Below are 16,039 nucleotides of genomic sequence, written 5' to 3' on the forward strand. Positions count from 1 at the left end.
AAATAACCTACATGTTAATGATGATCCATTTGCTAAAGTTAAGTTTACCATACCACCTTTTGCGGGTGCTTATTGTGCTGAAAAGTATTTAGATTGGGAGATGACGGTTGAACAGAAGTTTAATGCTCATTTAGTTCCTGAAGTGCATAAAGTTAGGCAAACCACTAGTGAATTTAAAGAATTTGTAATTATCTGGTGGAATAGAGTATGCATCGATGGATTAGTGTTTACCACATGGAATGCTTTAAAGGTTGCTATGCATAACATATTTGTGCTACCCTCTTTTAAACATGATTTGTGTAAGAAATTGTAGCGCTTAAACCAAGATGATATATCCATAGAAGAATATTATCAGGAGCTACAAATCAGTATGTTGCGTTGTGATGTTATTGAGGATGAAGAGGCTGCAATGGCACGTTTTTTATGGAGGGTTAAGGTGTGAAATTCAGGATATAGTTGATTATAAAGAATACAATAGTGTTCCTAGATTGTTCTAATTTGCATGTCTGGCAGAAAAAGAATTACAGGGACGACAACAGAGGCCAAGGAGCAATTTTGGAAGTACAACCACTTCAAAATCAACACCGAGACAAGTCAAAATAGCCCCACGTTCAGCTACATGGTCTGGTGCCCCCTTTCTCGAGTAGAGCATGTTCAGCAGTACCTTCGACACTGTCGCACGCTCCCGAGGTAAGCAAATCCGGAAGTGTGCAGTGTCCAGCCAAAAGCTCTTCTTCGGTTGCTTCTACAGGCCGATCGACCGGGATTGTATGCCACTGATGCAAGGGAATGGGCCATGTCATGAAAGATTGCCCTTGCCCAAGTCAGCGAGCGTACATTGCAACAGAAGATGGTGAGTATGTAAGTGCTAGTGATGTTGATGATGAATATGCACTTGCAGCTAACCATGTAGGTGATGAGGACGACATGAGACGGATATCGACAATGAGGAAGAATTGAGTACAGCTGCTACGGAGAATTATAGGACACTCATTGTGCAGCGAGTGCTAAGCACTCAAATGGAGCAAGCGGAACAGCTACAATGCCACAATTTGTTTCAATGTTCCTCATAGTCAAGGATTATCATGTTCGCGTCATTATTGATGGACGAAGCTGCAACAATTTGGTGATCAGATTTGATCAAGAAGCTTTTTTTACCGACAAGAACACATCCTCATCCATACCATATTTAGTGGTTCAACAATAGCGGTAAGGTGAAGGTAATGCAAATAGGTACAATGCATTTTTCTATTGGTTCATACCATGATTATGCTGATTTCGATATAGTACCCACACAAGCATGTTCACTTTTGTTAGGATAACTATGGGAGTTTAATACTAATGCAACACATCATGGTAGAAGTAATAAGTACACTCTTATGCATAAAGGAAAGTAAATAACTTTTCTATCTTTAACCCCTGCTGAAATTGTGAAATATAAACAAAAGATAGCTGAAAATAAGAGAAAGGAGTTTGTGAATGAATCTGAAAATCACCCAAAAAGGAGAAAGCAACAACAACTTCTGAGTCCGATGGAATTAGACTAAAAGGGTGTGTTATGCTTGCTACTAAATCTAACCTTACTGAAATTTGTGATAATGAGTTGTCATGCTATGCTTTGATATGCAAAGATGCTTTAGTTTCACCGAAGGATATATCTAGCTCTTATCTCCTGCTATTGCTAACCTTTTGTAGGAGTTTGTGGATGTATTTTAACCTGAGGTACCCTGAGATTACCACCTATTCAAGGGACTGAACGTCAAATTGATTTGGTTCCAAGAGCAACTTTGCCAAATCGTGCTGCGTATAGGACCAACCCGGAAAAACTAAAGAAATTCAGCGATAAGTCCAAGATCTATTGGATCGTGGGTATGTACGAGAAAACCTTAGTCCTTGTGTTGTTTCCATTCTTTTGGTTAATAAGAAAGATGGTAGTTGGCGTATGTGTGTTGATTGTAGAGGCATCAATAATATTACTATAAGATATCGTCACTCTATCCCCAGGTTAGATGATATGTTTGATGAGTTGAGTGGTTCCATAATTTTCACTAAAATTGACTTGCGAAGTGGATACCACCAAATTAAGATGAAACTTGGAGATGAATGGAAAACTGCTTTTAAAACTAAATTTGGTTTGTATGAGTGGTTAGTAATGCATTTTGGGTTAACTAATGCACCTAGTACTTTCATGCGATTGATAAACGAAGTTTTACGTGCTTTCATTGAAAGATTTGTAGTGGTATACTTTGATGATATCTTGATTTACAGCAAGTCATATGAACTACATTTTGATCACTTATGTGTTGTTTTTAACGCTTTGAGAGATGCACGTTTGTTTGGTAACCTCGAAAAGTGCACCTTTTGCACGGATCGAGTCTCTTTTTTTGGCTATATTGTTACTCCACAGGGAATAGAGGTGGATGAAACAAAAATCGAATCCATAAAGAGATGACCAACTCCTGAGACTGTTACATAAGTGAGAAGCTTTCATGGTCTTGCAGGTTTCTATCAGTCATTTGTTCGGGATTTCAGCACCATTACTGCTCCATTAAACGAGTTGACAAAGAAAGAAGTAGTTTTCAAATGGGAACCTACACAAGAACAAGCATTCAAGTTGTTGAAAGAGAAGCTCACACATGCTCTATTGCTCCAACTCCCTGATTTTGGTAAGACCTTTGAACTAGAATGTGATGCTAGTGAGATTAGAATTGGAGATGTGCTAATTCAAGAAGGTAAACTTGTTGCTTATTTTGGTGAGAAATTAAGTAGGACAAGTTTGAATTATTCCACTTATGATAAAGAATTGTATGCTTTAGTTCGTATGCTTGAAACTTGGCAACATTATCTATGGCCCAAAAAATTTGTTATACATTCTGATCATGAATCACTGAAACATATTAGAAGTCAAGCTAAACTGAATAAACAACATACTAAATGGGTAGAATTTATTGAGTCTTTTCCATATGTTATAAAACATAAGAAAGGAAAGGACGATGTGATTGTTGATGCGCTTTCTAGGTATTATACCATGTTATCTCAACTTGATCATAAGATTTTTGGTTTAGAGACCATTAAAGACTTGTATGCTGCTAATTTACAATTTAAAGAAGTGCTTGAACATTGTAAAGAAGGGAAAATATGGAATAAATATCTGCTGAATGATAGATTGCTCTATCGTGCTAACAAGCTATGCATTCCAGCTAGCTCCGTTCGTCTTTTGTTGTTGCAGGAAGCGTATGGAGGAGGATTGATGGAACATTTTGGAGCAAAGAAGACTGAAAATGTGCTGGTCACTCATTTCATTTGGCCAAAGATGAGATGTGACGTCGAGCTCTACGTGTCACATTGCACCACTTGCAATAAAGCAAAGCTCACTTAAATCCACATGGTCTTTACATGCCTCCTTCTGTTCGTAGTGCACTTTGGGAGTATATTTCTATGGATTTTATTTTAGAATTGGCTAGGACAAAGAGGGGGAGGGATAGCATATTTTTAATTGTGGATCATTTTTTTTAAATGGCACATTTTATACCTTATCACAAGAGCGATAATGCTACAAACATAGCTGATTTGTTTTTCAAGGAAATCGTTCGACTACAAGGAGTGTCTAATACTATCGTCTCGAATCGTGACACAAAATTTTTGAGTCACTTTTGGTGATCACTTTGGAATAAACTAGGGATGAAGCTACTGTTTTCTACTACGTATCATCCCCAAACCGATTGTCAAACAGAGGTTTTCAACCATACCTTATTGACCATGTTACGGGCAGTTATAAAGAAGAATTTGAGGATGTGGGAAGAGTGTTTACCACATATTGAATTTTCTTACAATAGGTCGGTACACTCCACCAACAAGGTAAATCCGTTCCAAGTAGTGTATGGATTTTATCCGCATGCTCTTGTTGATTTACTATCTTTGCCTACTTTTGAAAGACTTAATTTAGATGCTAAGAAACATGCTGAATTTATTTTTAAGTTACATGAAACCACTAAAAAGAATATAGAGAGTATGATTGAAAAGTATAGGATTGCTGGAAGTAAAGGTAGGAAAGAAATAAATTTTGAACCGGGTGATTTAGTTTGGTTATATTTGAGGAAGGATAGGTTTCTAGAACTAAGAAAGTTAAAATTGATATCTAGAGCTGATAGACTATTTAAGATAATTAAGAAAATCAATGACAATGCATACAAATTAGACCTACCTATAGATTTTGAGGTTATTCCCATTTAACATTTTAGATTTCAAGCCATACTTGGGAGAACAAGATGGGCTTGAGTCGAGGACGACTCCAACTCAAGTAGGGGAGGATGATGAGCCCATGGCTCCTTCAGATACGATCAATACTATTAATATTCCTCAAATCATTCAAGGTCCAATTACAAAAGCACATGCGTGACAATTAATCCACAAGGTGAACTCATTTCTTGCTATTCATGCTTCCTTAGATGGATTACCACTAAATTCTTGTGATGTTTTATTGCTTAAGAACGTGGGAGAAGCACTACAACCTTACACAGACATCACCCTTGAAGGACATGTCTACTCAGACTCGATGCTGAGCTCTGGTCATGATCGAAGTCGTGGTTGTGGTCGAGACGCAAGACAACACATCAGCAAAATAGGCATAACTCTCTCATATGAAGTCCGTTTTATGCAGTCTTGGACATTCTGGAAAGCTTATGACGATCCCTTTCCAATGGATATGAGCTTGACAAAAAATTCCTTATAGTTTATTCAGAGTCAAAGAAATAAGGTGTTATGCAACCGTTTTGGACCTAGTTGGGTCTTGTAATCGTGTTGGGGTCGGAGTCCAAGTTGTGCACGCCTCTTTCCATGGCTGCATAATCCTAGGTCGACCTCCTCATGTTCCTCCTATATATACATAGTAGCCGTCATAGTTTACTCTTGAGTTTTGCTTAGATTATTCTGTTTTATACAGTTTTGCCGCTTGTCGGTTTGAAGAACCCCAACTCAAGCACTTCATTGGTAATTAGCAATATTCAGATTGCATTTACCTGTTCTTGCTTGTGTTCTTGATTCGATTGTAGAAAAAGTCTTCTTGGCGAGGTGAATCACGTCTTGGCACGATTGATAACCATGTAGTAGTGGTGTAGTAGTTGCGAGGGTTCTCGATCTGTCTTGGTCAGAGCCTTTAGATCATCAACGTCAAAACTCCATCAATCAACTTATCTTATTACCTTCGAAAGATCAGACAAACACGCATCAAGTTGCATGAAGCATGTAGACAAAAACAAAGAACAGCCTGCCGAAGTTGGAACCTCACAGTTGACAAGGAATTTAGCAAAACATCCAACATTCATACTAGCAACAAATCTCAGTTGCTTCCATCTTCGTTGTGCATGGTTTGAGCCCTTGAAAGTAAACCTTTATGGACAAGTATCTTGATATGAAGAGTTTCTTCCATCTTTAGATAGCTCTTCAACTGCTTTATTTATTAACACTACCATTTTCAAATCATTACTCTCTATCTCGTCTTTTTGGAAAACTTCTTTTAAAAGCTCACAACCTTTACTGCATTTCCATGTGATATAAAAAAGTTTATGAAATGTAATAGAGAAAAAAATCTAAGTCAAAACCTTTTGTCATCATCTCTTCATAGTAGTTCAGTGCAGTTTCTACCCAGCGACACTTGCACAACCCATTTACAAAAGCAGTATATCCAATCTCATAGCACAACCTTTTTCCAAGTCAATTTGACCACAAAACAATCGCTTCGGCAGGTCTTCCAGAACTGCAGAATCCATCTATTAAGCTTGTATATGTAAGTACTGTCGGAGGGTTCTCTTCATCATTCATTTTATTTAAGAAAACGATTGCTTTTTTAATCCTACCAGACTTGCACCAAATATCAATCATAAGGTTGCAACTAAAGGAAACAGACCCTTGTTCAACATTTCTTCCATAATTTCTTGTGCATCATCAAATGTACCTGATCTCCGAAATCCATTTATCAAGATGTTGTGTGCCACCACATCAGGAAGATCATACTTTGAAGAAATGTCACGGAAAAGCCCTAATGCATTGTTTAACTCTCGAGTTTTACACATTCCGTTCATGGCTGCAGAGTACGTGACAATGTCAGGAAGGAAACCCATTTTTAGCATTTCATCGAGAAAACTCCAGGGCTTCTGTTATCCTGCCACTAAAGCAAAGCTGTTGCACCATCTCTGTGCAGTTCTTTATCCACGGGGTATGCCCATTTGTCCACATCTCCCTCAGTAAATCAATAGTAGCACTTGGATCTTTCTCCTAAAAACGCCGTAAAATAATGAATGGTATGTGAACTCTGAGGGTTCGAAACCAAGATTCATCATTTGGTCAAATATTTCGTATCCTTCATCCAGTCTATCTAAATTGCACGATTCAAGTATCAAATCATTGAACATCAAAAGCTTTCCTTTGAAACCAAGGTCAATCATATCTTTTGTGAGAGATAAGGCCACATCCAGCTTCTTAACCTTACAAAGGCCACGCACAACAATGTTAAACGAATCTGAGTTTACCTTAACATCTTCACTGATATCAAACATATGCACACTAGCTGTAGCATCATCACCAACCGTCCGATCACCACCTGCGGGTGAACAGTAATGACCGGCATCCGCTATACTTGCGGTGGCCGTGGTGTCGTACTAGGTGGTCCCATCCACTACGGGCTACATGTTGGGTGCCATGGCGATGCCCAATGTGGCTACAACAGCACCTCACCTGGTTCTGGCAAGTCTAAAAGTTGCCCTAACATGGGGCTATCAAAGGATGTCATCATAGCTATTATAGCGAAAATGACTCTATTAGATCAAGATTGTGATTTTAATAATTAACTAGTTACATACCCGTACGTTGTAACAGGAGCAAAAAAAATTCACGAGATAAAATAATTGACGGGTGAAACACATGCATTGCAATAAAACAACAATTAATTTGACAACACAAAATTGATTGATACATAAGTTCAAGCAATGTGCAAAAATCTTCATGTTTCATTTTTTGGTGAATTATTAGCAAAGAAAACGATTAGATCGGAATTACGAAGGTGGGTATATGGCTTGAAAAGGGTTAAAGAAGGGCATAGGAAATTTCCTGGAATTTTTTGGAGGCTCATGGTATTTTCTAGGAATTTTTAGGAATTAAAAAGGAATTTTCGGAATTAAAAACACTAAAAATAATTAAAATAGATTATTTAAAATTATTTTACTAAAGAAACACTCATTTTATTATTTATCATAATTATTTCTCAATTTTCTAGAATTAAAAACATTTTAGAAAACCTATTTTCACATTAAAACAATTATTTTAGTTTTCTAAAAAAATTGAAAATTAAATCATTTATTTTTATTAAGAAAAACCTATATAATAAATTAACAATATTAAAAAATATTTTATTTATTTTACCGAGGTAAACATTCACTTTTTCTAATTTATTAGAGAATTTTCAAAAAATTAATAATTAAAGAAAACCTATTTTGGAATTTAGGATTTTCGGGAATTATTTTTCTCTACTTGAAAAAGGTTTATTGTGCAAGGTTGACGTCACCAAAGAGATATAAAAAGAAAAAGAAATTGCAACGCTGTCGTGGCATGCTGACGAGGCAGGATGACCGACGGATGAGATCGATTCAAGGCGAAACAGTATGGGGTGTCTAATCTGGGCCGCAAACGTGAGATCCAACGGCGGGGATGGGTCCTACCTTTGGTCCGACAACTTGAAGACGATGGCGGCGATTCCCACAGCGCCGCGCTCATCGGCGTGGGCGGAGACCTCGCCACCGCGCTCAGGATTCAACAGCGAGCTGCAAAGGAGCATCCTCGGGTGACGACGAACCCATTTGTAGGACGTGTGGGCGTCGGGGCTTCACCCAGAGGGCTGGCGCGGATGAGTGCGGTGGCAAGTGTTGGTGCGTGCCGACGACGGTGCTCTGATGGCCGATAGTCAACGAGATCGCCACAGGGAGCCTTCTCACGAGCTTACAATGCCCTGGGGCCTTTTGGTGACGACGGAGCAGCTCCAGAGGTGAAGATCGGGTGCGGCAATGGCGCGAGCATGACTAGGACCTCTCGGGCGGCGATTTGGGCAGCGAGAACGTGGGGGAACTCCAATCGAGGGAGATGGGGTGCTTGGGGAGATTTCCTAGGTGTCTTTTATAGGCCAAAGGAGGAGGGGCATCTGATTGGAGCTTCGGGGGGAGGCCGGTGATTGAGCGGTGGTTTCCAATGACTGAGCGCGCAATCTTCGCAAGAATTGACTGGCAATTCTTGACCTTGTATTTGCATGGAATCGACGAGATTCGAGTTCAGGCGCTGGCGAAGAGAAGAAGGGAGGGATTGATTCAACACGAGAGAGGGGCACGAGTGCCGCGCGATGCAGTCGCGGAAGAGCGGGCCGAGGACACGGTTGTGGCCCAGGACGGCGCGCGCAGGAGGGAAAGGGACGGGCAAACCACGCACGACAGAAGGAAATTAACAAACGTTTTAAGTAGTAGAGATGATAATATAGTCATTGGGACTAACATATTTGTTAAGAATATATGTTAGTAAGTCTCATGGATGTAATACATGAAGAAGTCATTGAAGCCGGGATAAAATTTGATTGAATTAGAAAAGTCTCAGAGAAATTGTTCTCACCAGATGGTTCGGTGCAGAGAAGTTTGTACCGACCGAAGCATTTTCGAGAAGGATGGAAAACTGAGTCGAAATGAGATTGTACTCGCTGGAAGGTCTGGTGATCAGAATCAGTGTACACTGAAGTATTTAACAGAAAGGTTGATCTTCGAAGGAAACTAAAGTTAAGTACACTGGATGATTTGGTGTTAGAGAATTCCCAGAAGATAGTGTTGTACACACCGGAAGGTCCAGCGATGAAGGAATGACAACACTAGAGTATTTTTTAGAAGTGAAGAGATTGGCTTGATCAGGCTCAAATTTACTCACCGGATAGTCTGGTGATGGAAGTGAAGAATACACCGGACAATCTGGTGTTCAGAAGTGGTTCTAAGTGAGTTCTAATGGCTAGTTTATGAGGTCTTACACACCGGATGGTTCGGTGCATATACCACTGTCTACACCGGATCATCCGGTGTTCACAGTAAAGTTGAGCGTTAGATCAATGGCTAGTTGGCGAGTTTGAGGCTATAAATACTCACCTACTCAACCATTTGAAGGTGCTGCAGACTAGAGAATCCCATACACACTTGAGAAGACATCCAAACTATCAAAGTGCTTAAAGTGTTTATCCAAAGCAATTAAGCACACCATTAGAGAGTGATTAGTGCTTATAGGCCTAGAGAGAAGTGTTGCTAGGTGCTGCAACCTCGAGAGTGGATCAAGGAGTGATCCAACCGTGTTTCGAGAGGTACGCTGGTACCTTGGAGTCTTTGTGACTCGTCGGTAACTTATTGACCCTCCGACTTATTGTGGAGCGGCGGCAAGAAGATTGTGCGAGCACACGGAGGCTCTTGTGTTTGTGACTAAAGCTCTGAAGTGAAGATGGTGCACAAATGACCGGAAGAGATGTTAGTGGTGAGACATTGCCTTGATGGCTCATCGTGTTTGAGACCTTGTCTTGGTGATTTGGTAGCTTAAGAGCCGTGACCGGAAGAGAATTGACGACCGAGAGCATATCCTTTGTGAAGCTTTAACGTGAACTAGAGGTAGCTTATGTGCCACCGAAACCACAGGATAAAAATTTTTTGTGTCGAGTTTATCTCTCTACCTTATTTATGTTTTCAAATTTACATACTTACAATTTACCTTACTATAGTAGATTACAATTCTTTTGAGCAATAGAGTAGACATATTAGATAAATCTAGAGCACATTTAGATAGTAATTGAGATAGATTTATCTTATGAAGTTTTTAAAGCTATTAATTTATAAATGACATAATTCACTCCTCTTTTAGGATTGTCCCCGTTGTTCACAGCTATCACACTAGTTCAAGGGCGAGCTTTCTTGCAAGGAGTGAAGTGTTATGCCTAAGAATTACATTATCCACAGCACTGTAGCATGTGATGGGATTGGTTAGTGATAAATTTAGTTTGATTAGTTGTTAAGGATTAGATTAGTTAGAGATAAGATCTATTATTTAGTTTTAGAGGAAACTTTGTTAGTTTAAATTGTTAGGACCAGCTCTTATATAAAGAATAACATAACATCTATTGTAATTAAAGAAGAATTAATCCAAGTCTCTCTCTAAATATTCCAACGTCTATAGTTAATTTATCTCCCCTAACAACTGAAGCCGTCTAGCTACCCTCCTAACATAGAGCTAGGATCATGCTAGGATCCCAAATAATGTTAGGATCATAATAATGCTAGGATCCCTAATAATGCTAGGATCATAATACCACCCAACATAGAGCCGAGCAGCTGATAAGCTGCTTCTACCTTTCCAACAATAGCAAAATCTCCCTCTACAGAAAGCCTCAATTATCTTCTGAGCAAGCGGACATCAGGAGCAACCCCATTCCTCTTCATTTCCTCGAACAATTTTACTGCATTCCTGATCTCGTTCCCCTGACACACACCCTCAATTAATACACTGTACATACTGAATCTATAACTGACCATCTTGTCAAACATCAGCATGGCCATGTCAACCCTACCTTGCTTGGCAAACCCATAGACTAGCACGCTCAATGTCTTCTCGCCTGGCTTCGTTCCCAGAGTCTCCATCCTCCCCACCAGCTCAACTGCGCCCTCCACCTTTCCCCACGTGCTGAACGCCACCCCGTGCTCCCCGCTCGTTCATTCTCTGGAACTCGGCGTTCGCCTCATCAGGACGGCACGCGTTGCAATAGCACTGCAGGAGCGATGTGAGCGTGTACCTGCCGACGCTGTCCTCGCCGTACCTCGCCACCATCTCGCGCAACCTCGCCTCTGCGTCGTCTGCACGGCCGGCCTTGGCGAGCGCGTCGAGGAGGCAGTTGTATGAGTAAGAGTTCGGGGTGTGGCTGAGGGCAGTTCTTGCCTGGTCAAAGACGCGGGCGGCGGTGTCGGGTAGGCCCACGGTGCGTCGGCGGCGAGGCGCTCGAGGTGCGCAGGCTGGTGGCGGGGGAGGAGGGAGACCATGGCATTGAGTGAATAGCAGGAGTGGCGGGAGCCTGGCTGCTCGGCGGCTAGCGGAAGAAGTCGAGCGCGTGGCGCCAGGAGGGGAGGGGAAGGATGATGGGCTCCGCGGCGGGGGCGGTGAGGTGGGCTGCGAGGAGGCGGAGGCGGGCCGCGTCGCGGGAGGCGCACGGGCGGGAGAATTCGTCGAGCAGGTGGTGGGCAAGGAAGGACGGGGAGGAGGGGGCGGCTCGGGCGCGGGTGGGGAGGTGGTGGTGATAGTGAAGGGCTGGAGGAGGAAAGAGACGCGGGCGTGCGGCCGAGGGTTAAGCGGAGAGACACGGAAGTGGCCGACGAGCTTGGCCGTATTGGGCTGTGGAGTGGAGGCGGGAGGTGGCCGGAGTCGGCGATGGGTCACGTTCTTGCCAGCCGCGCGGTACGATGAAAGTGGGGCAAATTTGGCAAAACTCCAAACAAATCAAGATGAGTAGTGTTTGTTCTGCTTCATCACTTTCATTCCGTTGCTTGCATTTCACTTACAAACAAAATCGCATTGAATCTTGAAGCTTCACATGGTTGTATTATCTCACTTCATCGATATGCGTGTTTTGAGAATTTTTAAAAATTGTAGACATTCTTCTTGGGTTTTCAGGATTCTAGAAAAGAGGTTGTTTAAACTTAATATTTTCTCATGTAATCTAGAAAAACATCTGGCGAACCAACACTTCGGTGGAATCGTGAACAAAATCGAGTTTCGCCATGAAATTTTGTATGGTTGTATATCACCTCCTCTAAATATGTGATCCTTTTGAGATTTTTTCACAATGAAAAAGACAATTTCATGTCTCATAAAACGAAGAAAACTCATGTAATCCTTATGATACATTTATGTTTTATGTAATGTCATTCTTTCTTATAATACATTTGCTGGGACAGAGCTTTCCATGGCATGGGTGCGGAAGGACTTTGTTGGGACCTTTATCGCGTCATGAGAAACAGTAATCACAGAGTGAACTGACAATTAATGGTATATGAACTATTTATCTCTATCACACCCGAAAGGGTGGGGGTATTTATGGTTGTATCTTAACCATCTCAATCATCATTGCATTAATATCATATTCTTTGAAATGTTCTTAGAATATTCTAAGAGTATTACAACCACTACATTATTATAATTGTTACATCGATCAGGATGTGACACGTGTCTTTCACCTCATGCATCGGCTAACCCTTCAGCCTAACGGCTGGCCACCTTTGGGCCTCCCTTCGACTAATGGTTGACCTCCTCCACGCTCTTCTTCGGATCCTTCACTTCATGGTCAATGACCTTTTGCGACGCTCTTTGCCTAGGTCTCCTGAAGGGGGTGCTTTTGGCCTTCGAGCCTTCGTCCTTCGTCCAGTATCTCTTCGAGCCCCCTTCGATTCCTTTGGCGTGCCCTCCAAGACTTTTGACTTTCGTACTTGGTGCTGGTCTTCCTCTTCGGCTTCAGCTCTGCAAGACAACTTACAAAACCACTTCTTTATTATGTTAGCATTGTCCACTCTCATATAGGGTTTTCCAAGGCTGACCGAAGTCAAACAAGGGTTAGGGAAGCGGCGAGATACCATTCCCCTAACAGTGGCCCCTCGCGATTGAGGTCCGACTTTGAAGAGCCGAAGCCGAGATTCTTTAGCAAGGGAGGATGGTTTCGCTTCGCTCGGTGCCCCCCGCCCCCAGCCTGTCGAAGTTATATCAAAAAATTTTGAGCAAATTTTATTTTGGACCATATATTATTGCACTTGGTACACTTTGAAGCACATTGAACAGTAGGTGTCACTTTAAACCATATATTTTACGCTAATCTTTCATTTTGCACTGTGTCTAAATATTAGGCCTTTAATCGTGCTCACGTGGTGAGCAGTTCCATCCATCTCAGCTCCATGGATTCAACTAGAGGATGGACTGTTGTTGTTAGTCTAAGCTTTCTTTCTTTCGGTTGATTCTTCATTGCCTATTTCCCATTTGACCTCAAGTTGTTAGTCACCTCTCCATATCGGGCCTCCTCCAAAGTCATCTGCTTATATTCCTCGTTGACGCCGCTACCTCAAGTTGTCTATTGCACTGCTGCACCACCCATGTCAACCTCACCATCGGCGTGACGTCTATCTTTGCAATTGGAGCAAACATATCATTAGAGGGTCAGATTACCTGTTGGATGTTGAATTTTTTGATGGTCGGCGGAGCCATAAACTCTATACCATCCTACGCGATATGGAGAGATAGCTATAGCAACTTTGGCCAAAGGGAAAGCATGTAACGAAGAATGAACAAAGAGGAAAAAAGCTTAGTTTGGAACTGCTTGTCATGTGAGCATAGTCAAATGTCAATTTCTTAAGCACGATACAAATTGAAATATTAGTATCAAATATATGGTTTGAAATTGATGTCGTTGTTAGAGGTGGTTCAAAGTGCACCGAGTTTACTAATACATAGTCCAAAGTGAAATTTACTCAATTTTTTTGAAACGTAGTTAGGTCTGATTAAATGATTTGTAATGGATAAATAAAATGTGGATTAATTTTCTACCTTATTTGATTCTTAATTGAGTGATTAAGTGCCTCTTAATTGAGTAATTAAGTGCCTCTTATTAATTCTAATTCATTAATGATTTTCACGTTAACCTGTAACGCTTCAACTTTTCGGACACGTGTCATACTACTAATCGTCCTTCATGCACGAGTGCGCCTCAAATTTTTCGCTCAGATGGGCGGGGAGCAGTATATACACGATATCGTAATGTTAGTTTTAAACTCTCACCAATATTTATTATATGCAATAACTAAAGCTAACGATAGTTAGGAACAGACAGAGTACAAATTAAAATTTCAGAAGTCAGTAAATGCAGAAATATGAAACTCGCAGTATGAAGAGCACTCTAGAATGTTCAGTTAATCGCAAACAAACCCCTATTAGTTTGTGCGCTCATAACAAGATAATTTACGGATATTAAAATTGATACAGATAGTCCAACAGAAATAGTGGATTTGAAAAAGAAAAAAAGAGTTAAGAAGGAAGTAAGCGGCAACATGCCTCTCTATGTTCAGCTACCAACTCCAAGCTTTCGGTCTATGACAAACCCTTGAGAAGGACACACTGTCTGTTGAAATCATCATTAGAAAGAGTACCACAATTGTGACAGCTAATTGTAGCACACGTACCCCTGAATTCTCCTTTACCACAAAGATTCTCAGAGCCATTGAATCTGATAATTGCCTTTACTAATGATGGCATGCTTTCAAGCACAGGAGTAGCACCATCAAAATCAGTCAGTTCTATCCTAACGAGACTTGGGGCAGAGATATGAGCCCGGTGTTGTGTGTAAAATATACAGTTGACGATGGTAAGCTCCTCAAGGGACTGGGACGATATATTCAAAGCGTAAATGGGGCAACTCCTCATCCATAGATTCTATAGTGCTAGGTAGCTTCATAAATCAAGAACATTATCTCCAAAAACCACATGCATAAGCTCTAACCTTGTCAAGTTCCGGGAGAGGATCTGAGCTTGGCACAACAGAGCATATCGAATCAACAGGTCGACCTGTGGATCATTGCTTTGGCGGTCAAACGCACAGATTTTGACCGCACACACGTCCAACGCACTGGGGTCACACAGGAGCAGCAGATATTGCACAAACATGCTCAGGTTCTTGACACCCTCCTGGTCGAGCCACTCACAGGCGATGACGCACAGTGACTGGTACGGACTTTCAGAGGTCGCGCAAACGCCGGGTGTAGCATCTAGATTCTTAGATAAGTGGTAAATGTTTTGATAATTAATGACAACCATCTCATTGTGACTAATACGTATGTTTTGAAGGAATTCAAATTTTTTAATTCACAATGATTGAATGGTTTTCTTGATTCCTCATAGAATTCTATTAGTCGATCAAAGGACTTTTACGTCAAGATTAATGATCTTCAAGTTTTAAGTGTTATAAGGTGATGAAGGACATTTGGAGTATTTATAGGTCTTCTTTTGTCTTTTGACCGTACTATAAAGGGGGGCTAAGTGTTGTAGCTTGATCTAGTTGAGTCTAGACATAGTTGGATGCATATTTACGAAAATCTAGTACTAGATAGCTTAAAGAAATCTATGGGTGAGAAATTGAGAAGTTGGAACTCGAAGTCGAATAAATTGGACGAGTTCCACGAAGTTTGTTCTCACCGGATTGTCCGGTGTGGGAAGTTTTTTTACTCACTGGACTATTTATCTTTTTGAGAAAATTTCAACTGAACTCATTGGATTGTCCGGTGATAGAAGGAATTGTACACTAGAGCATTTAACAGAAGAGTCATTTTTTCAGAGAAATGTGAAATTATATACGTCGGATTGTCCGGTGATCTGAAGGGTTCATACACCAGATGATTAACAGAAGCTTGGTATCTTTGGAGAAAATCATAGTTGAACTGACCGGATTGTCTGGTGACTTAAAGGAGTCATCACCGGACTATTTAATAGAAGGTTCGTATTTCCAAGGAAATAGAATGTAACTCACCAGACTATCCGGTGATGTTATATGGAAGAACACCGAAGCATTTTGCAATGGCTAATGACAACTGTCAAACCAGCAGGTGGAAAAAGTTAACTCACCGGATTGTCTAGTGTTAACAGAGACGTGTGCACCAGACCATCTTGTGTTCACAGAAAAAGTAAGTGGTTGAGCAACGGATAGATTTGGACATCTAGCCTATATATATCTCCTCACTTGGTTTCATTCATCTCTCTTATAACCCAGAAGTATTCATACACATTGTATGTCATCTATAGGCAAGGGAGAGCACTTGAAGTGATTTGCAAGTTCTTAATTGAATATTAAGGACTCCATTAGTACTCTAAGAGTAGTGAGTGTGCATCTAGCTGTTGTTTTAGACTTGATAATCAAGTGAATCAGTTAGCATGTTACTCTTGTGATTGACAACACCTAGCC

The 16,039-nt window shown here is 41.0% G+C and overlaps 1 pseudogene; it reads right to left on the minus strand.

Annotated features, from left to right (window-relative positions):
* Positions 1-5,338: 5,338 nt before the first annotated feature.
* On the minus strand, positions 5,339-11,392 carry LOC133928013 (putative pentatricopeptide repeat-containing protein At5g08310, mitochondrial; annotated as a pseudogene).
* Positions 11,393-16,039: the final 4,647 nt, after the last annotated feature.

The sequence above is a fragment of the Phragmites australis genome, chromosome 9 (assembly GCF_958298935.1).
Source record: "Phragmites australis chromosome 9, lpPhrAust1.1, whole genome shotgun sequence".
In the NCBI taxonomy this organism is placed as follows: Eukaryota; Viridiplantae; Streptophyta; class Magnoliopsida; order Poales; family Poaceae; genus Phragmites; species Phragmites australis.